Genomic DNA, 21,897 nt, shown 5'->3' on the forward strand with positions numbered 1-21,897 from the left:
ATAAATGTTGAAAAAAAAAAAAAAAAGAATTGCAGGGGGTTAAGTGGAATTCTACCCTTAAAAGATTCGGATATTCTACATGAAATGTTATAATATTAATTACAAGTAGACTCAAGCTCAGGATATATACTCGAATTCCTAGAGCAATCACTAATAAACACACATAGACACACACACGCACACACACACACAAACCAAAAAGCAAATAAAATGGAGTACTAAAAAATATTTTATTGGATCAAGAAGGCCAGAAAGAACAAAGAAACACACATGATATGGGACAAATAAAAAGCAAATTGCAAGATGATAGAATTCAACACAACCATATTAATACTTATATTGACTGAGAATGCACTAAATATTCCAGTTAATAATAAATTTCATAATAAAAAAAGGTCAATTCATTAAGAAGACACAACAGTTTCAAATGCGTATCCATCTAATTACTGTGTTTGACATAGCTCCTGGCACATATAACTATTTTTAATGCAAGGATGACTCAACACAAGGAAATCCATTAATGTAATTCACTATATAAATAGATCAAAGGAGGTAAAACTCATGACATTTCAATATGGGAGAAAATGCATTTGCTAAAATTCAATCATCACTCTTGATTAAAAACAAGTAAACAATAACTCTCAGCAAGCTTGCAATAGAAGGAAACTTTCTTAAGCTGATAAACGTTAGCATTAACCAAGAGCAAATATTTGATATAAAACATTACAATCGTTCCTACTAATGTTCCTAAGATAAATTTGCTCCCAGCATTGTTGGTATTTAATCTTGTAATGGAGAGTCTAACTAATGCAGTAAGACAGAAAAGAATAATATATATACATATATACGTATGTATATATATATGTATATACTATAAAGGAAAGACACAGATAAAATTATTTGCAAACAAGAGATTGTCTTAGAAATCCAAGAAAAAAATTTACTACAATCAGTACAATATTGAATATGAGGTTTAGGTAAATCAAAAGCAAAATCAGCGGTTTCTTATATATTATCAGCAATACATTAAAAAAATGAAACAGAGAAAAAGGAACTTAATCTCACCAAAAGAAAAACTATAAAGCTGTGGGCAAGGGGTGCGTGGGTGGCTCACTTGGTTAAGCTTCTGGCCCTTGGTTTCAGCTCAGGTCACGATCTCACACTTCGTGAGTTTGAGCCCAGCATCTCACTCTGTGCTGACGGTGCGCAACCTCCTTGGAATTCTCTCTCTCCCTCTCTCTTTGCCCCTCTCCTGCTTGCTCTCTCTCACTCTCTCTCAAAATAAATAAACAAACCTACTTTTGTTTTTTAAATGAAGGTGTAGGAAAAAAAAAATAAACAACCCAGTAAATGCAGGTAGTCCCTTCCTAAATGGAAAGACACTATTTTTGAGATAGAAATCTTCCCAAGTTGATACAGAACTGTAGTGCAATCCTTCTCATTATATATGAAACTTAAGCTGATTCTATAGGTCACATGATAGAAGAAAATAGCAAGTAACAGCCTGTAAATCTGAGAGGAAAAAAATTGTAGTAACTTCTCCTGCAGAATTAAAACACATTTGAAAATAGAATTGTGGTAGTGTAGGATTGGTGCAGGTGTAGGCAGAGATAGTCACGAGGAAGACTGTATAGAATTTAGAAACATGAGTCTGTACACTGGGATTTGGCCTTGTTGGGAACATTGAATCTGAAGCCAGGCTGAAGTCGCTGTGCATTCTTGGGCAAGTTACTTCAACTCTCTGTCTTAGTTGGCTTCTGTGTAAAATAGTGACCATTTACCACCCATATACGAGGGTTGTTGGGAAGATTAAAGAACTTAATATACAAAGAGCCCTTAGAAGACGGCTTGGAATATGGTCAGAACTATGTAAGTGTTAGCTGCTATGAATCATAAAGATAATAAATCAGTAGGAAGAATATAGATTACTTCTTAAATCAGGGCAAAGATTGGTGGGTTATCAATTTTGAAAGAAATACACCTGGGGTGATGAGTTGTTTATTCTGAAAGAAATGTACACATACGTTGCATAATACTCAAAAAACTCAACATTAAGGTATTAGATGAAAGTATAGAAAAAAAATAAGTGTGGAATGAAGAAATGCTGTTTAAGCAAGATAGAAAACATGAGAGTCATAAAAAAATGACATATTTAAATACATAAAAATTAAAAAGAATAACAACATTAACGGACAACATACAGCCTGAGAATGTCTGCATGATACTAACAGAGGATTAATACCAATATGAATCAATAGGAAAAAAATAAACACTCCGATAGAAAAATGAACACTGGGGGTGCCTGGCTGCCTCAGTCGGTAGAGCACACAACTCTTGATCTTGGGGTTTTGAGTTCAAGCCCCACATGAGACAAAGAGTTTACTTAAAAAAAAAAAAAAAAAAAGAACAGTGGGGTGGGAGGTGCCTGCCTGGGTGGCTCAGTTGGCTGCGCATTTCACTGTTGATTTCGACTCAGGTCATGATCTCATGGGTTCGTGGGTTTGAGCCGCACATCAGGCTCTGTGCTGACAGTGTGGACCTGCTTGGGAGTCTCTCTTTCCCTGTCTCTGCTCCTCCCCCACTTTCTTGCCCCCCCCTTTCTCAAAATAAATAAATAAGCTTTAAAAAATTAAAAAAAAAGTGGATATGTAAAGTAACACAGGTATTCAATATGCTCTATAAAAGTGTTCAACCTCATTGGTAGAGAAATATAAATTAAGGTGGTACATTTTAAGGGATTTTAACTCATCAATTTAGCAAAAATCTTACAGCTTGATAATACCCAGGGTTAGTAAGGATGTGGTAAATGACACTTTGCTGGTAGGAGGGTAGGATGACAAAATATTCTTTGGAGGGCAACTTTTCCAGTATCTATTAACATACAAACTGTCTATCTTTGTTGACTTTGCAATTCCATGTTGAGGAGTTTATTCTAAAGAATATTTCATGTGCACATGGACTAAAGGTCTGTGTGTGAAAATGATCCCAGCAGGATTGTATATAATCGTGAAAAAGGGGCAAGCCAAACACTGATCATTAGAAGAGCAGTTAAATAAATTCTGGTAAACCCATAATGTTGAATACTATACAAGTAATGAAAAGGATGAAGTATGTGTATTTCCTATTTTTTTTAGAAGATTTTATTTTATTTTTAATTTTTTTTTAACGTTTATTTATTTTTGAGACAGAGAGAGACAGAGCATGAATGGGGGAGGGACAGAGAGAGAGGGAGACACAGAATCGGAAGCAGGCTCCAGGCTCCGAGCCATCAGCCCAGAGCCTGACGCAGGGCTCGAACTCACGGACTACGAGATCGTGACCTGAGCTGAAGTCGGACGCTCAACTGACTGAGCCACCCAGGCACCCCTAGAAGATTTCATTTTTTTTTTTTAAACGTTTATTTATTTTTGAGACGGAGAGAGACAGAGCATGAACGGGGGGAGGGTCAGAGAGAGAGGGAGACAGAATCCGAAACAGGCTCCAGGCTCTGAGTGGTCAGCACAGAGCCCGACGTGGGGCTTGAACTCACAGACCGCAAGATCATGACCTGAGCCGAAGTCGGCTGCTTAACCGACTGAGCCACCCAGGCGCCCCAAAGATTTCATTTTTAAGCAAGCTCTATACCTAATGTGGGGCTCGAACTTAAAACCCTGAGATCAAGAATTGCATGCTCCAGCGCTAAAGCCAGCCAGATGTCCTTGTGTATTTCATATTTTAAATTATAGATAGGTGGTAACTCTCCAAGGAAGGTTAAAAAAAAAAAAAGTAAATGTTTCAAGACAGTTCCTCCCTGTATTATTTCACCCGTGCACACACATGCTGGTAAACATGGAAGGGCGTAGGAAAAATATGGAAACAATAGTACTTAACTGTGATCCCTGGCTAACTCTGGATTGTGGTGGAGGAGATACAACCTCACATGTTTAGTCTTTACCCTTAGGTACACCTTAAACTCATTATAATGAAAGCATGCTCCTATACATCCTGTATAACAAAGAACAATGAAACACAACAGACCACTAATGATTGCAGACATTGAAGAAGCATCAAGAGGCGGACTATTTTCCTGGCAAATGGTCTTAACTTAGCAGCTAATCCACATTATTTTAAAACTGTTAGAGAGCAAACACATGAAATATTTTAATTATTTTAATACGGCTAACATCCTGAAACCAAAGCGGACAAAGATAAGCCGTAACTCCAACAAAGCCACAGTTCATACTCAGAGGCACAGATGCAGACATTTACAATAAAATACTAGGAGGTGCACCTTGGGTGGCTCAGTTGGTTAAGTGTCCGACTTCAGCTCAGGTCATGATCTCACCGTCTGTGAGTTTGAGCCCTGTGTCAGGCTCTGTGCTGACAGCTCAGAGCCTGGAGTGTGCTTTGGATTCTGTGTCCCTCTCTCTGCCCCTCCCCTCCTCACCCTCACGCTCGCTCTGTCTCTCTCTCTCTCTCTCTCTCTCTCTCTCTCAGAAATAAAGAACCACTTAAAAATAAAATAAAATATGAGGAAATCCAGTTAGTACACCACAATGAAGTAATTAATGTGTAGTCCATAAATGCAAGAGTGGTTTAACAGTATGACAAGTATTAATGCCTTTCATACGCTAAAAGAGACAAAGAAGCACCTGATTTTCTAGCACCCTGCCCATCACTGACTGAGTCATTCATTCGACAAATTTTTAGAGCCAGGCCTTATTCTCAGTTCTGGGATAAAAGCAGACACTGATCCTGTACCATTAGAAACATGCATTGTAGGGAGGAAAACAGACAACTAAAAAAATGTTAATGCCGAGGTATAAGAGAGTACTTAGATAGGGAAAATAATAGAGAATAAACAGATGATCAGATTTCTATCTGAAATCAATAGAAAATAATACTCATGTTGGGGGAAACCAGAAGTATTTTTTTTCCAGTCGAGAGCAATATATAACTACTCATTCCATCATTAAAGCTGTATTCAACAAGTTGTAACCAATGCAATAGCATCGGGGAAACAAAAGAGTCCTATGCATGGGATGGAAAATTGTCACATAACGATGATAATTACTGAAGATATCCAGTCACAAAAATGCTAGAAGTGTGCATGCAGTCCGGTGGCAAGTTACAAAATATAGGGAGTGCTTTTTAAAATATATTAGCAACAGTTGTTTAGTGGGAAAAAAATGTCATCATCACAGCAAAAGATAATGTAACATGCCTTGATACAAAGCACAGGAAACACCCAAGACCCATAACAAGAAAATGGTAAAACTCTGAGGATGAAAAAAGAAGTCCTAACCATCTTCTTAGAAAGAAATATTCAGAATTTATATAAAGATGTCATTTCTCCCTAAATCATTTATAAAGTCAATGGAATTTTAGTGGCAATAGTAATGTAATTTGAGGGGAGGGGAATTTAGAGAGTGTTCTTATTTAAAATTTGAATCTTTATTTTTGTCCAAGATACATACTGACTCTAAGTATGATGAGTTCTGCCAGCTTGTAACAGCAATCCTCAGCTTTCCTCTTTCCAGCTTTTGATTCACACTTCCAGAGTGGATAGTACCCAACATTTTGAGCAGCTTTTACTGGTGTTTACATCTTTATTTTCCAGCAAGAGGATTTTTCTGCTAATTAAGCTTTGTTTTCCCTTTGCAGTTTTGGACATTATCACTTCACTTCTTACTGTGAAAGGGAATGCTGAATTCACTGATCCACTTTTCAAACCTCAACCAGACTCCCTCCGCCATCCCCAACCTACACAGCTCACAAATGTGTGTCTATTTCACTTTCTCTTCACTCTGACAATATTTTTGGTTCTATTGGTGTTCAATGTTAAAATCAGTATGTCTATGTAGATATTATTAAACATAGCTGAGTCTCACAGTATTCTCTGCTTTCCCTTCACGTATAATTAGCTTTTCTGGAAGTTAACAATTTTCTCCTTTTATTGTTGTTGTTAATGTCGTCGTTGTTGTTGTTATTTTAAGAAAATTCTGTACTCAACGTGGGGCTTGAATTCAAGACCCTGAGATTAAGAGTCGTATGCTCTACCAACTGAGCCAGCCAGGCGCCCCAGTAATTGTCGACTTTTAAATTTGCTTGGTTATTGAGACAATTGACAGAGCCAAGAGAGCGAGGGAGAGAAGTGTGAGAGAGAAGGAAAAAACAAGAGGAGAAAAGAACTTCTCAACTCAGTCGAACACTTGAGAAAAGCCTGAGACTTTGACTTTTGCTTCAACCTGTATGTTCTGGATGAGCCTTCTCCTTCCCGGTGGACTGGTTGCTGTCTAGACTCGCTGCTCGGCTTTGTCAGGATCTTCCCTTTATCGCCATCCCCGGAACATTCCTTTTCCTTTTGCTGATGCTGGAGCTCCCACATGCTGGGGACCATGTCTTCCTCTTTCATGGTTTATACCTTTGTTTGGGCGGGGGGGGGGGGGGGGGGGGGGGGGGCGGGGGAATGCTTCCTCTAGTAGATTGCAGGGAACTGTGCTGTGAAACTCACCTAGGGAGGAGATACCGCTGCCACTGTCCATGAGGCACTAGAGAAAACTGCTGTTGGCTTTGCCATTCCAGATCAGACCAACCAGGGGCACCCTCTGGGCACCTTGTGCTGCCATCCCTGTCCCGCAGTGATGCCCAGAAGCCCCTGTGGCCGTCTGCTCCTGCCAGTTAGCAGCTCTGCTATTTTCTTTTGAATTCATCTCTCAGACCCTTTTCCTCAATATACCTTTCCAAGCCACATTTCTAAATGTTAAGAAACATTAATCCTAAGAAAATCTCCTCCATTCCTTCTACGCAGGTTGGAATAATTCAGGCTGCATCAGGTAGTGCCCCAGAGGGTTCGTGCTTATCGGTTAGGTAGGTAAAACCAGTCTGTTTGACAAATCTGGTTTACAATTTAAAGTAAACATACATGGTTTTTTATAGCAAACATTTCAGCAAGCATAGTTACCCGTAACACATGGTCTAATTGAAAGATCGTAAGCCAACGTTCGGCGGAAATATTAAAAATAAACCTTCAAATATTACATGAAAGCTTTGTATTTAACAGACTTAGGCAGAGACTCAACTTTTTTGGTGACAGAATACAGAATAACTATAGTTTTCATTTAAATTTCTTGGTGACAGGTAAGTACATAATTGCTAAATATTACTTACCAATTTTTAAAGTTCTAATAGCCAGAGCAAAAAGGAAAAGGACTTTTTAAAAATTCTTTGAAAAAATAAGATCTGTTTCTGTTATTCCAGTAACTTTTTATTTTTTAGTTTTTGAGTGGGAGAGAGAGACAGACAGAGCATGAGCGGGGGAGGGGCAGATGGCGGGAGACACAGAGTCCCAAGCAGGTTCCAGGCTCTGAGCTGTCAGCACAGAGCCCACCGTGGGGCTTGAACCCACGAACCATGACATCGTCACCTGAGCTGAAGTCAGACATTTAACTGACTGAGCCACCCAGGTTCCCCTCCAGTAACATTTTCTCTCAAATGCTTAACTTAAGAATATCATTAACCTGGTGAAATATGAAGATGAAATTATTTTCTGCAAGTCGATGGGTTTAAATTTGTTTTTAATAGAAGGTTAATAACAGGAACCAGAGACCATTGATCTGATATTTAACCTTATTTTCTACTTGTGTTTAGTATTCTTGCTTTGCACAGCAAATTTTCTTTTCTCTCCACTGAAAACTGGGAAAATCTTCTTAATCTCAGCATAGGGACCAAAGGACATTTGTGTTAACATCAGTCATCTCTCCTTGGGGGTAATCTTTGACAATGTGAAGGAAATGACATTGGTTTTAAGGGATTGGAACACAAATGAGGGAGAAGAAAGTTAAGAAATAGGGAAGGAAATGATAACAGCTCCTTACAAGCCTTGTGCTATTTAAATTCACAAAATGAATCAGAGAAGAGTTGTAAGTACGTTCCTGTTCCAACTTAGACAAACTTCGAGTTGAATATTATCCATCAGGAGTTATTAAAAATTTATTCTTTGCTTCAGATTTGAAGCAATATGACTTTGAAAGACACGTAAGGAAAAAGGTGTAGGGTTGCAGGACAGCTTTTATGGCCATTTCTCTGAGTTTCTCTGACCTAATTATATATCAGTTTTTTTGATTAAAAAGACTCTGGGGGGATGGCTGCTGGAGAGTGACTGAGGGTCACAGTTCCATAATAAGCCTTCTGATTAGGATTGCATCCAAGAGCCCATTGCAAGAGAAATTTCATTTGCGGGAGGATCTGAGCTTGAATTCTGAACAACTGCAGATGAGAAGAGGCAGTGGAAAGAGGACTTGGAAAAGGCTGAGTGTGACCCTCTGGGATGGCGAGGTTGGTAAATACGGGATGGGGATGGGGATCAAGATGATCATGCTTCGTCTGCCACCCACTGGCCAAAGAATGAGTTCCGCATAACTGGAATTCACACATTTAGGGTTAGGATTTTTCCCAACCCATCGCTTCTTCCACTTTTCTGTGATGCAACCATCTCTATTTTGAGCTTCCATTCTGTTTGGTGGTGGAAACTCAACCCAGCCAACTCCTTATCCTTCTCCTGAGATTTGAGGGTAGAGGGGGAAAGGCTCTACATTGCACTGGGGTGTCAAGTGGGGAGGGTGTAACTGCAGGTTATTATCTAGCCTGTCTGGCGTTTGCCGTGATGTAGAAATCCACCTGGATCCTCACTGGCCTCACCCTGCTGCCATGACGTTCACATTCCTACAGCGTCCCTGGTTTTATACGCTTCATGCTGCTGTGTCTCCTTTCCTGGCTGCAAGCTCCAGCAGCCCCCTCTCACCTAATGTCTCAGGTTGTGGAGATGACTTTTGGATGATACCTCATGCCACTCTGAGACTGTGGGAAACTGGGGAGTTACCTCCGGCTCTGTCTGAAGTGTCTCAGTGCGTAAATTTCCAGCTGTAGTAGGAAACTTACCTCAAACTGCCTCCAGGTAAGTTATTAGCTCATATAAGACATTAAGAGGTGAAGCGAGCTTCAAGGTGTGTTGATCCAACAGTTTAAAAATGCAGTCACAGAACTGGGTTCTCTCTGTCTCTCTGCCTGCCCACTGCCTGTCATCTTTACTCCAAAGTGGATACATGTCTTGGTTGTATGATAGCTGCCTGCGGGCATGATGGCTTTGTCTTTTGTATCTAGTTGGCTTCTCGAGCTTCTTTTTCAAAATGAAGTGGGACCTGCCCAGAAGCCTCTGGTAAAGCCCTCTTTGTCTCTTGTTGGTATGGCTGGGTCACATGCTTATTTCCTTTTATTGTTTTTACTTGAAGTTTTTCATTTGAATTCCAGTTAGTTAACATCCAGTGTTAAAATCACATGCTTATTTCTGAATCAATTTATTTTATTTTATTATTTTATTTTATTTTACTTTTAATGTTTATTTTTGAGAGAGAGAGAGAGCAAGGGGAGGGGCAGAGAGAGCGGGAGACACAGAATCTGAAGCAGGCTCTAGGTTCTGAGCTATCAGCACAGAGCCTGACGTGGGGCTTGAACTCTCGAACCGTAAGTCAGAGGCTTAGCTGACTGAGTCACCCAGGCGCTGCTGAATCAACTGGTTTCCGGTTGAACCCAGAAGCCAAGAGTGGAATCGTCGTCTCCTGAGGCACTTGTCTATGTGGAGCAGGGCTGAGTACCTGAAGAAAGTTTGGAATTTTTTAGGAAGAGAATGAGGAAAATGGATATTCTCTAGGCAATAAGATCAATCAGGAGTTGGTTAGGAAAACAGACCCCTCTGGGAACTTCAAGCTGAGCAAGATTTCACATAGGGAAGGAAGCCACAAAATCACTGGAAAGGGTGGATGAGAGAAAAAGGAGGGTGTAAGGTAGTATGACTCAGTGTTAAGGAGATCCAGGAAGCTGTTCCTGGCCCTGTGGGAGACCACACCTTTCTAACCCTGAATGCCTCTGAGCCCATGTTCTTATGCCCCTGCAGACCCAGGGCAGTCCTTACCAGGGCACACTGCTACCACAGCCAAAGTCAAGTGTGGCTCTTTCTTCCTTCTTCCCTTCACTCTTTTTTTTTTTTTTTTTTGAAAACAGATTTATTGAGATATAATTCACATGCCATGCGCTGGAACGATTTTAAGCATGCAAAGGGTACACAGTGAAACCTTGGTTTGTGAACATAATTCCTTCTGGAAACATGCTTGCAATCCAAAGCACTCATACATCCAAGCGAACTTCAAGAACCGTTGGCTCAGTGGTGGTCACGTGACATTCGGCATCATGTACTACTCGTATTGCAGATTGTCACTCGTTTATCAAGTTAAAATTTATTAGACGTTTGCTCGTCTTGGGAAACGTTCGTGGAACAATTCAAGGCTTTACTGTAATTCACTGGCTTTAGCATATTCACAGAGCTTGTATCCGTCACCATAATCCATGTCAGAACATTTTCATTACCCCTAGAGAAACCCTTTCTCCTCAGACGTGACCCCACTTTCAGTGCCCTTACTCATCCTGCCCCCCACCTCCCTACCCCCCACCCTAGACAGAAATGAATCTCCTTTTTGTGTCTGTAGATTTGCCTACTTTGGACATTTCATACAAATCGATTTTCATAACATGCGGTCTTTTGTGATTGGATTCTTTCACTTAGCATAACATTTTCAAGGCTCATTCACATTGTAGCATGTGTCAATATTCATTTGTTTTTATTGCTGAATACTCTTCCAGTGGTATGAATATACTACATCTTATTTATCCATTCATCAGTTAACGGACCTTTGAGTTGTTTCCACCTTTTAGTTGTTAATTATGCTGCCATGAACATTCATGCGCAAGTTTTTATATGGATGTATAGATGTTGGGCATAGACTTAGGAGTGAAATCACGAGGACTGCCATGAAGGACTGCTAAGCTGTTTTCCAAAGCAGATGAACCATTTCACATTCCTACCAGCAGTGTATGAGGGTTCCAAAATTCCTCCACCTCCTCAACAACACTTGTTGTTATCTGTCTTTTTATTTTTTAATTTTTTAATGTTTACTTTGAGAGAGCGAGAGAGCATGTGAGGATGAATGGGGGAGGGGCAGCAAGAGAGGGAGACACAGACTCTGAAGCAGGCTCCAGGCTCTGAGCTGTCAGCACAGAGCCCAACACAGGGCTCGAACTCATGAACCCTGAGATCATGACTTGAGCTGAAGTCGGATGCTTAACTGACTGAGCCACCCAGGCTCCCCATCTGTCTTTTTGATTATAGCTTTCCTACTGAATATGAAATGGTATCCTGTTATGCTTTTCACTTGCATTTCCCTGGTGGTAAATGATGAATATCTTTTCTTGTACTTGTTGGCCATTTGTCTTTCTTTTTGGAGAAATATTCCTCAGAGCCTTTGTCCATTTTTAATTAGAGTATTTGTCTTTTTATTACTGAGCTATAGCAGTTTTCAATATGTTCTAGATACAAGTCCCTCATTAGGTATATGGCTATGAATATAGCCACTTACTTATTTTATAACGGGAGGTTTGTTCCTTTTGACCCCCTGCAGCTGCCCCTTCTAATTTTTTTTAATGTTTATTTACTTTTGAGAGAGAGAGAGAAAGAGAGCGAGTGAGTGTGAGCAAGCGGGGGAGGGGCAGAGAGAGAGGAAGACACAGAATCTGTCAGCACAGAACCTGATGTGGGGCTCAAACTCATGAACCATGACATCATGACCTGAGCTGAAGTTGGTTGCTTAACTGACTGAGCCACCTAGGCACCTCAGTTCTAGTTCTGTTGTTAGGGAAATATTTCTATAAATTAATGGTGAAGTAGAAAATTGGCCAACCAAGAGTGGCCCTGAGTGAAAGCACCATCTCCTGGTTGAATAGATCATATCAGGAATACTTTCTTGGGGGCGCGTGGGTGTCTCAGTCAGTTAAGCCTCTGACCTCAGCTCAGGTCATGATCTCACGGTTCGTGAGTTCGAGCCCTGCGTTGGACTCTGTGCTGACAGCTCAGAGCCTCAAGCCTGCTTTAGATTCTGTGTCTCCGTCTCTCTCTCCCCCTCTCCCACTTGTATTGTCTCCCTCTCTCTCAAAAATAAATAAACATGAAAATTTTTCTTAAAGAAGTCAGGTTTTTCAAAAATGTTTTCATTTGTTAAGTTTTAAAATACATCAAAATTAGAAACAATGGTACTGATGAGCTAGATTTAATTATTCTTTACATTGTGCCATAGTCACTTCATCTCTCTGGTTTTTATTATATCATCCCATAGTCAATGAAAAACATCAAAATTTTAGTCCTCAATGCTCCAGCACAGACATACAAAGAGTTGGAGTATACTCTATCAAAACCACAATACTTTTATCACAGCTAACAAAATTGACAATAATTTCATATAATCACTTAATATCTGCTATCTAATATCTCTACCTGTATGTTTTTGCCCATGACACTGATTTTTCTAAGAGTTCAGAGTGGTTTTCTTATAGAAAGTACACATTCTGGGCTGATTATTTCTTTGTAGTCTTGCCTAACATGACTTAAGGTTGCCAGATTCTATTCTGAAAAAAAAAGGGAAAATTTGAGACACACATCCAGAGTTGTCCCATAGAACTTTCTCCGATGATGGAAATGTTCCATAACTATGCCATTCATCGTGGAAGCCACTATTACATGGGTATTCAGCACTATAAGTACAGCTCTTACAACTGAGGAACTAAATTTTAATTTAATTACTTTAAGTCTTAAATTTAAGTAGCCATGTGTGGCTAGTGCCCACTGAATCACTTGTCTAACAAAAAAGTGGAAATAATGTACCTATGTTCTGCCTGTACATGGCAGGGGTTTGATGAATGCTGACTTTCCTCTCTTTCAAATACATACTTTTCTTTGAGAGAGACAGAAACAAAGGAAGAAAGGGAGAGAGGGTGAGTGGGGGAAGGGCAGAGAGAGAGGGAGACACAGAATCCGAAACAGGCTCCAGGCTCTGAGCTGTCACTGGGCTTGAATTCCCATGAAATCATGACCTACCTGAGGCAAACTCAGATGCTTAACCGACTGAGCCACCCGGGCGCCCTATATCTGCATCTTTAACATATATACATAAGGCTTAAGTGTTACAGTGCACATTTCCTGATATAGATGACCCTGCACATTCGCTTTCCATTTAAATTGTTTATAGTGTGTGGTTGAAATTACTTAGACCAAGCAAGGACAGTGAGATTCAATACTGGATCTCTTATTCCAATTCAGAAAAAGGATCTTTTTTTCCATGAGATTGACACTTGAAAGATTGAAGCTGGAGCTCCTGAGAGCCTGCCTGACGGCAAACATAACCTGGAGAAAAGAAGAAGTGAGACTTAGAGGGGAAGACTTCCTCTTGGCCCCTGGATCCAACCGTGCCTGCAGCCGACAATGTGGAATGAAGAGGATCAGGTCTATAGGTGTCAGTTTTATGAGCTGATAAAGTCCTTGTTTCTTCCTAAGCCAATTAGAAGGATGCTTCTGTCTTTTGTACCTGAAAGAGTGCTGTCAAAATTTAACAACCAAGGGGGCAGAGAATTTGGAATCAGGCAGACTGGATTCTAAAGAGCCGGTGATCCAGGGTCTGTGAGCATCTACAGATACTGAGATAATTACACCTTCCTCTTAGGCCTGTTGTGAGGACTAGATGAGATAGGATGATGTGCATGTGAGAGATACTCTGAATATGCTAGTTCCCTTTTTACACTTCCCCTGGGAGCTGAAATGACACCAGACCCTTGAGTCCTCACACAGTGTTTTCCTTTTCTATTGCTCCCTTAAAAGTTTTCCATTTATACCCAGATGTCATGTGAAGTCGCCTGGACCTATGTTAAAAGTTGAGAGGGGCATTTCCTACAATGGGTGATGGAATGAATGTTCCCTCTCTGGTTTTATAAGCCAGTCGGTTTAGGGAGCAGTCAGATTTGTCTTTGAAGGCAATACAGACCCAAATTGATGGCTGTGAATTTGTGTTGCCCTTCAGTCTATTCCTTTCCGGATGCTGTCATCCGTATAATGGGGATTTAATCTTGCTCTGGCTTTGCTCATATGGTGCAGTTTCTTTTGCCTTCTTAAATGTAGCCATGTGTAGAAGCGTCTCTATTGGTACTGAAGATTTACTTGCCTTTTATCATCATAGTGGATTTAAGTTAAGTAGCTTGATAATCAGACGGAATATAATTAGCTACTCATTTACAGGATTACCCAGGCTAAAAATCGACACAGTAAAATACAGTAAGCATGTTTATGCCCGTCTAAATCCTTGCATTAATAAAGGTGATCAGATTATACAATTCAAATGAATTTTCAAGAAAATATCCCTGGCATAGAGGATTAGAAATATATTTAAGCTAAATTTAGAATTCAGGAAAAGCAATCCTACAGCTTACTTTCCATTATTTTTTTTCCCTTTCAACTAAGCTCTTAAGCTGAATAAATTAAAGTCTGCAAGATGTTTAAACAGTTCAGTCTATATTAGTATGCTACGGTTTATTATAGAATACAGTTGTAAAATCATTGCCAAGTTGCCCCTAATACCTGCATAATCATAACTGGGAATCTCTAGCAAAGGCATCAATGTCCTGCTTACCTATTAATTTTAGCTCCTTATCTGTAATTACTCATCTCCTTCTTGAGAATCTGTCTCCTGTCCCCAGAGTCTCACCCCTGTCTCTGGAGCTCCATATCGCATTTGTGAAACCATATTCCCAGTCTGTCAGGCAAATGCTGCTTTCTGTGGTCTAATAGCCTATCTAAAATAAGCTCTTGTACCTTTAAGATTTTGTTCATTATATAAAAAAACTTATCATAGTATGTTTCCAATTGTTTCAAAATTATGAAAAGTAATGCAATGTATCTTTAAAGGTAGGCAACTCCTAGGACCACATATCTTTCTTAAAGGAATTTTTGGTTGTGTTCCTTTGTCTTAGCATGGCAGCCAATTGTTATTTTCAGTCAATACTATAAGATTTCACCCCACCCCACACCCACCTCATCCCTATTTCCATCCTATCAGGAGCATGACCGTATGTGGCAGGATAAAACTTCAAAGTATTAATAAATCAAAATGTTCCCTATCTCTCAAGGGCTTCCTTAAAATTTTTTCTAAATGTTTGTTTGTTTATTTACTTATTTTTTAATTTTTAAAAAAATGTTTATTTTTGAGACACAGAGAGAGAGCATGAGCAGGGGAGGGGCAAAGAGAGAGGGAGACATAGAATCTGAAGCAGGCTCCAGGCTCTGAGCTATTAGCACAGAGCCTGATGGGGGGCTCAAACTCACGAACCGCGAGATCATGACCTGAGCCGAAGTTGGACGCTTAACCAACTGAGCCACCCAGGCACCCCAAAAAACCTAACTTTTAGTTAATGGTTTTTGCCTTTGAAGTCACACTCAGAAAATGTTTTATTAAACAAGACTTTTAAAAATAGTCACTGAGATAATCTATTATCTTAATGGACTATTTCTCTTAACACTTAAGTCTTTTATCTGTTTGAATTTTGTTTTTTTGTAAAGTACAAAATAAAGATGACTTGTATTTTTAGGTAGTGAAATGGTAGTGAATAGTTGCTATTTGCTTCTCTAATTTCATTCACAATTTTTTCTACAAAAAGCCCCTGATTTTCATTTATAGATCCACATCCCTTTTATTTTTCTGTTCTGTGTTTCGGGTAGTGCAGAAATAGGACATTAAGAGCCTGATATTCTTTAATTTACTCTTGACTAAAAGCACCTGCGGCAGAAACCATGGTCCTTCTGGTAATGGCACAGGCAATGTAAAGAAGCATGTAAAGAATATTAGAGAATATTAACATATCTATTACCATAAAACGAAACTGACAGCTGTATGTTTGTCAAATGTTTTATATCAAAGAAATGGGAGTTTCTACATTTGTTTCCTAATACCTGTCTTTGAGGTATTATGTATGTTTCTCTGTAAGAAGGAACCTAAAAATGTATTCAGAACTTTGCTGGTTAGGGTATCCGAGAAATCGACTTCTCAGCCTTCTATTCTGTAGTAGACTGTTAGAGTGTTTTTTGAAGGAAACAATTTGCAGTTGTAACCCATGTTTGTCATAGAGGATTGGCTTCACCCACGGTTGGTAAGAGCTCACTTCCTATGACATCATGTAACCTAGTAGCTTCTCCCCCCGGTGCAAGAAACACAGCCCTTGGGGTGGCTCGCAGTGGCTGAGCAGGCTGCAAAACCAGAGAAGCCTTGCAAAGGGCTCCAGTTCCCTTGTTTATCCCAATATGTTGTATAAACGTAACTACCCTCTTAATGTAGTATGAAAAAGGCTGGGAGATGGTGCATTTTAACAAAACAGTCTTCTGCTGATTGAATGTGAGTGATATTCCTGAATGTGAATTCACACACACGAAGTTTAAGGAAAGACTCTTTTGGGAGGCTTTGCTCTTCTGCCGTGTGAATACATCATGGCCATGGAAAGCTGTAAATCTCAGGCTAGGATATTAATATTCTAGAGAGGAATGTTAGATAAGTAACAAAGGAGGCTGATAAAAATTCCCTGGGTTTTCAGAAAAGTTAAGACTTTGATTAATTAATTCTTTATATTCATCTCCTCCCCCTTTTATTGCAAAATGAGATAGTTTTTATAATCTGAGAGATAAGACAGAATCTACTGAGAGCCATATTTGTGCGTCTCTGTGGTTTGGGCAGATGTGTTAAGCGAATGAAAGAAATTCACACTCTGGGGTGTCTTGGGTGGTTCAGTCAGCTGCAAGTCTGACTCTTGATCTCAACTCAGGTCATGTTTTCACGGTCGTGGGATCGAGTGCCCTGTGGGGCTCTACGCTGAGTGTGGAGCCTGCTTGAGATTCTCTCTATCTCTTCCTGTCCCCCATGTCCCCCACCCATGTGCTGTCTGTCTGTCTCTCAAATAAAAATACAATAAAAATAAATGCACATTGAGAACTCAATGGCCTTAAAAAATAATTTTCCACTTAAAAAATATAAGTTCGGGGCGCCTGGGTGGCGCAGTCGGTTGAGCGTCCGACTTCAGCCAGGTCACGATCTCGCGGTCCGGGAGTTCGAGCCCCGCGTCGGGCTCTGGGCTGATGGCTCAGAGCCTGGAGCCTGTTTCCGATTCTGTGTCTCCCTCTCTCTCTGCCCCTCCCCCGTTCATGCTCTGTCTCTCTCTGCCCCAAAAATAAATAAACGTTGGAAAAAAAAAAATTAAAAAAAAAAAAAAAAAAAAGATAAGTTCCCCATGGAAAATAAAAATCCCGTGACTTATAAGACTTACGTTTAAACTGTATCCACTATTTTTGAGGCATTTAGTAGGCACAAGGATGTCAATTGGTGCTTGAGATACATTAATAAAACGGATAGCCCTTTACTTGGAATGCTCATATTGTAGTGGGGAGAAGACAGATACCAAACAGTGAACATAATGAGTAAGTAAATTAGCACATTAGAAGGTGGAAAGCAATATGAAAACATGTGGAGCTTTTTAAAGGGGATTGGTTGTGCTGGGGGAGCAGGGATGTGGTGCGATGTTTGCTAGGAAGCTACACTGAGAAGTCATACCTGGAGTTGGAAATGAAGGAAACGAAACAGCCAGCCACACATTCCAGGGAGGGACCTAAGAGGGGAATAATACCAAGAGACCAATCTGTCTGGGGTGGAGCGAACAAGAGGACAGCAGAGTAAGTAAAGAACTCCTTTCTACAACTTGACAAGAATAACCCAGTTTTTTAAAAAAGGGTGAAGAACTTGAGTGGACATTTCTCCAAAGAGGAAAGGAATTACCAACAGCACACGAAGAGATGTCCGACATCAAAAAATCCAAACCAATACCACAGTGCCATACCGCCTCACTCCTATAGAATAGCTACTCTCAGAAAAATAGATAGGTGGTGGTGGGGGAATAGCAAGTGTCAGCAGGATGTGGAGATGTTGGAACCCTTCTGGACTCTCGGTGGGACTGTAAAGTGGCGCAGTCACATGGAAAAGAGTGTGGCGATTCCTAGGAAAATTGAAGATAGAATTACCGTGTGATCCAGCAATGCCACTTTGAGTGTTTATCCCGAGTAATTGGAAGCAGAGTCTCTAAAAAATATGCATAAACCCATGCTCGTAGTAGCCTTATTTACAAGAGCTGCAACGTGGAAGCAAGCCAAGTTTCCATCCACAGATGAATGGTTAACAAAGTGTGGTATATATATTTATATACCATTCAGCCTTAAAAAGGAAGGAAATTCTGACATATATTGCAATATGGATGAACCTTGAGGACATTATGCTAAGCGAAATACATCAGTCACAAAAAGGCAAATACTGTATGATTCCACTTATGTATCTAGAGTGGTTACATTCATAGAGACAAAAAATAGAATGATGGTTGCCAGAGGCTATGGGAAAGGGAAATTGGGAGTTAATGTTTAATGGGTACAGAGTCTCACCTTTGCGAGATGAAGAGTTCTGAGGATGGATGGTGGCTAAAATAGCCAGGAACTCCCAGAGGTAGTGTTTAAGTGACAGGAAGCCACTTTCTCACCCACACTGGCTCTCCACTGGGTCATTTCCAACAAGATACAAAACCAGTAATACCGTTCGCGTTAGAAAACCCTTCTTTGATCCTACATCACTTAGTAATTATCGTCTCACAGGGGCTTGGCTGGCTGAGTTGGTGGAATATGTGACTCTTGATCTCAGGGTTGTGAGTTCAAGCCCCACACTGGGTGCAGAGATTACTTTAAAAACTTAAAACAAAAAATAATTACTGTCTCATTTTTTCTGTTGCAATGTGGAACAAATTTGAAAAAGCTGTCAATACTCTGTCAAATACCTCTCTTTCTATTCTGTCTTCAAGTGTCTCCAAATAGACTTTCAATCCATGACTCCACTGTAGAAATACAGTCCAGATGTAGTAGCTGTAAAATCTACGAACCCAGAAGCACTCACTGTGTAATATGTGCACATGGAATTGATCTGATGCAGGAGGGTTTTATTGAATCAAATCTACTCCCCCGTTCCCTGATTAATCAATATGGAATGATCTGCTCAGTTTGCTTGCCTTTACTATTTCTACTATTTTCAGAATAAAAACAGGAAATAACTTACAAGTGTTTACTTTTAATTTCATAATGTGTATTGGGCAAAAAAGTTTTTATATAGATTATTATACAATATTGAAATAATACATACCTTTTCTTTCACAAATAATTAAATTATTATAATTGTGAGCAAATGATTATTTGTTTTAACATGAAAATAAATCACTTTTTTTCCATACGTCTTCTCCTTGTTTGTTAAGCATGAGGTTATTTCATGAACCGGGAGGGGAGTTGATGTGAATCTAAACATGCTATACTGATTTTAATTTTAAATGGATCCAAATAATTCTGCATGGTGATTCAGATATGCCCACCCTGGGTCAGTATCACTTTGTGTTTCCAATCATTGGAAGCCAAATTTCATACATGGTGAAGAGAGACTCTCCTAGTGATGGTGATTCAGGTTCACGGTAAGTAATGACTCCGCGAAGTCCACTTGTTGCCTAGCCTTTGTTCACTTGCCTTGGATTCATGAGAGCATTTCTCCACTGTTCTCCATCAAGCTACGTGGATGTCATCTGTGAACATATTTCTCTCTAAGCTGGATATCTTTCTTTAGTATGTGTCTGTCATCTCTGCTGCATCCCCTTTCTGAATTTGATTAAACATTTACCTTAACAGCAGAACTACTGAATACACCTGTGCAATGTGTACTCTACAGGAATACTTCAGCAGAGTGGTCAAATGGAGTGAAAACTCAAGCATGTTCTGCCCCCAAAGCTTGACAATGGCCACAAAGCACCATAGCCGCTAATAGCAATTCTGCTTAGGAGACTTGATTAGAGGAAGACACTTCCCTTCAGGATAGAAACACAAAGGAACACTTACTTCTTCAGACTCTTTTGCAACTGGGCCTTGGACATATGACTTAGGCTCAGCCAATGAGGTGCATGGGCCCTGAACTTGGATTTGGGAAGTGGGACAATGGAGAATTCTTTCTGTAGCACAGGGGAGGCAGCCACATCCCATTCTGGGGAGTGGTCGTTGCCTCAGTCAGGATCTAGGGCTGGAGGTGTTGGTGATGAGATCTCCAGCATCTGCTATCCACTGGTGGGGCAGGGCGTCCCTAGACCAGTTCCCCAGTGTGATTTTTCACTCTGTGCCTGCATCCCCTCCCGACTTTTCCCTCCAGCCTTCCTAGGGTTTCACTGAGCACCCAGTGGCTTCTCAGTGAATTTCCTTTCCACTTAAACTCCTCAACGTCCATTTCTTTTGCTGTGCAACCAGTTTTTTTGGAGGTTCTAGACTCAGTGGGACACTAAAAGGGAACATGAAACCCTTTTATTTTTCCAACGTCGTTTGCAGTTATTTTCTATTTTTTAATGTTTGTTTTTGAGAGAGAGAGAGGGAGGGAGGGATAGTACAGCCACGGGAGGGGCAGAGAGAGAGAGGGAGACACAGAATATGAAGCAGGCTCTAGTCTCTGAGATGTCAGGACAGAGCCTGATGTGGGGCTTGAACCCATGAACTGGGAGATCATGACCTGAGCCGAAGTCTGACACTTAACCGACTGAGCTACCCAGGTGTCCCTGTTTTCAGGTATGTTTTGATGAAGAAGTGTTTTCTACCCCTACACAACATCTTGGGTAGCTCTTTTAGCATCCCAGAAAATTTTCAGGTTTTAAAATGTTGAGGCTAAAGTATTCCAGTTTAAATTTTGAATATCACATCCATTGTGATGCTCTTCCCCTCACCATGCCCAGATTTGACCAGTAGTGCACATGGCCCTGCTTTGGGGAGTTGGGTGTGCTTTGTTTTCCCTCCTCTGCTTCCTCTTCCTTCATCTTTAGGGTCCATCTTTCTATCTCTTCTAGAGTGTTGGGGTCCCAGAGGAGGAATGAGAAGGACCGACATACTCTACTTAGCTGCTGCTGTGGTATTCTGCATCGGGTGGCCAATCCTGGCTGAAGAGGGGATATCTGGATGCTGCTGACATGCAATGCAAGGCTGGGCTCTTCAAGAGGCCCTGCCGGGGCTTTAGTTGCACAGGCCTCTGACATTTGGTCTCACAGTTTCCCATCTGTTTTGGAATCCCTTAATGGTCTCCCCCAGTTTCGTTTTATTAGGTTAGTCAGAGTTGACTCTTACTGCTTGAGGACAAGAACCTTGACTGACACAGCAGGCATTCATATTGCAGACAAAAGGAGACCACACCACAGGACATGCTGGGTTAAAGAAAAAATACTCATATCATTGCCACAGTCACTTGTGATCATCTTCTGTAACTTTGCCTTTGTACACAGTGATGAGAGTCCTCAATGCCCAGATGGCATTGATTTATTCCAACCTGGAATGGATGTGTTTATTGGGCCAAACGTGAGAATTTAAAAAGTAATGTCAGAAAGGTATCCCTGTCTTTACTTCTATCATTTTCTGATCTTGGTATATGAAAGACGAGCTGGTTTCCTGTTGAACTGCTCCCAAGCATGATCCCATTCCACAGGAAGTCTACTTTTACAAGAATATCCCAAATATATCTGTTTTTCTTTCAGGAGCTTCTGCAAACATAGTATTACACCAGGAAGTGTGCCAGCAGTGCTTTTAAAAACAGTCCGGATACACCCAAGAGTCTTAAAAGTAATTTCACATTTAAATAAAATTGAATAGAATTTTGCTACTCAAGGTGTGTCTGAGTAACAGAAACATCCATGTCAGAGTTAGTTAAAATGTAGCCTCTCCCAAAATATTGAATCAGAATCATATATTAATAAAATCTCTAGCTGATTAACCATGTTAAAATTTGAGAAGCAGTAGAATAGAAAATATCAGAGGACCTTACATACAGTAAGAGTCAGTGTTGTTTCATGAAATGTGCCCAATTATATATAAAATATGAATTTGGTCCTAATGAAAAATGTATTTCTTAC

At 40.3% G+C, this 21,897-nt stretch overlaps 1 long non-coding RNA gene across 3 annotated transcripts in view; it reads left to right on the forward strand.

Annotated features, from left to right (window-relative positions):
- Positions 1-21,652, forward strand: part of LOC123603067 — an 85,195-nt gene extending 63,543 nt beyond the window's left edge. For 2 of the 3 annotated variants that reach the window (XR_006714722.1, XR_006714721.1), the window contains one exon: positions 5,644-5,869. This is a non-coding gene — a long non-coding RNA (uncharacterized LOC123603067). Of the gene's footprint in view, positions 1-5,643; positions 5,870-20,844 lie in introns of those variants that run through there. The other variant, XR_006714720.1, reaches the window with a different exon arrangement.
- Positions 21,653-21,897: the final 245 nt, after the last annotated feature.

Source organism: Leopardus geoffroyi, chromosome A1 (genome assembly GCF_018350155.1).
Source record: "Leopardus geoffroyi isolate Oge1 chromosome A1, O.geoffroyi_Oge1_pat1.0, whole genome shotgun sequence".
Taxonomy (NCBI): Eukaryota; Metazoa; Chordata; class Mammalia; order Carnivora; family Felidae; genus Leopardus; species Leopardus geoffroyi.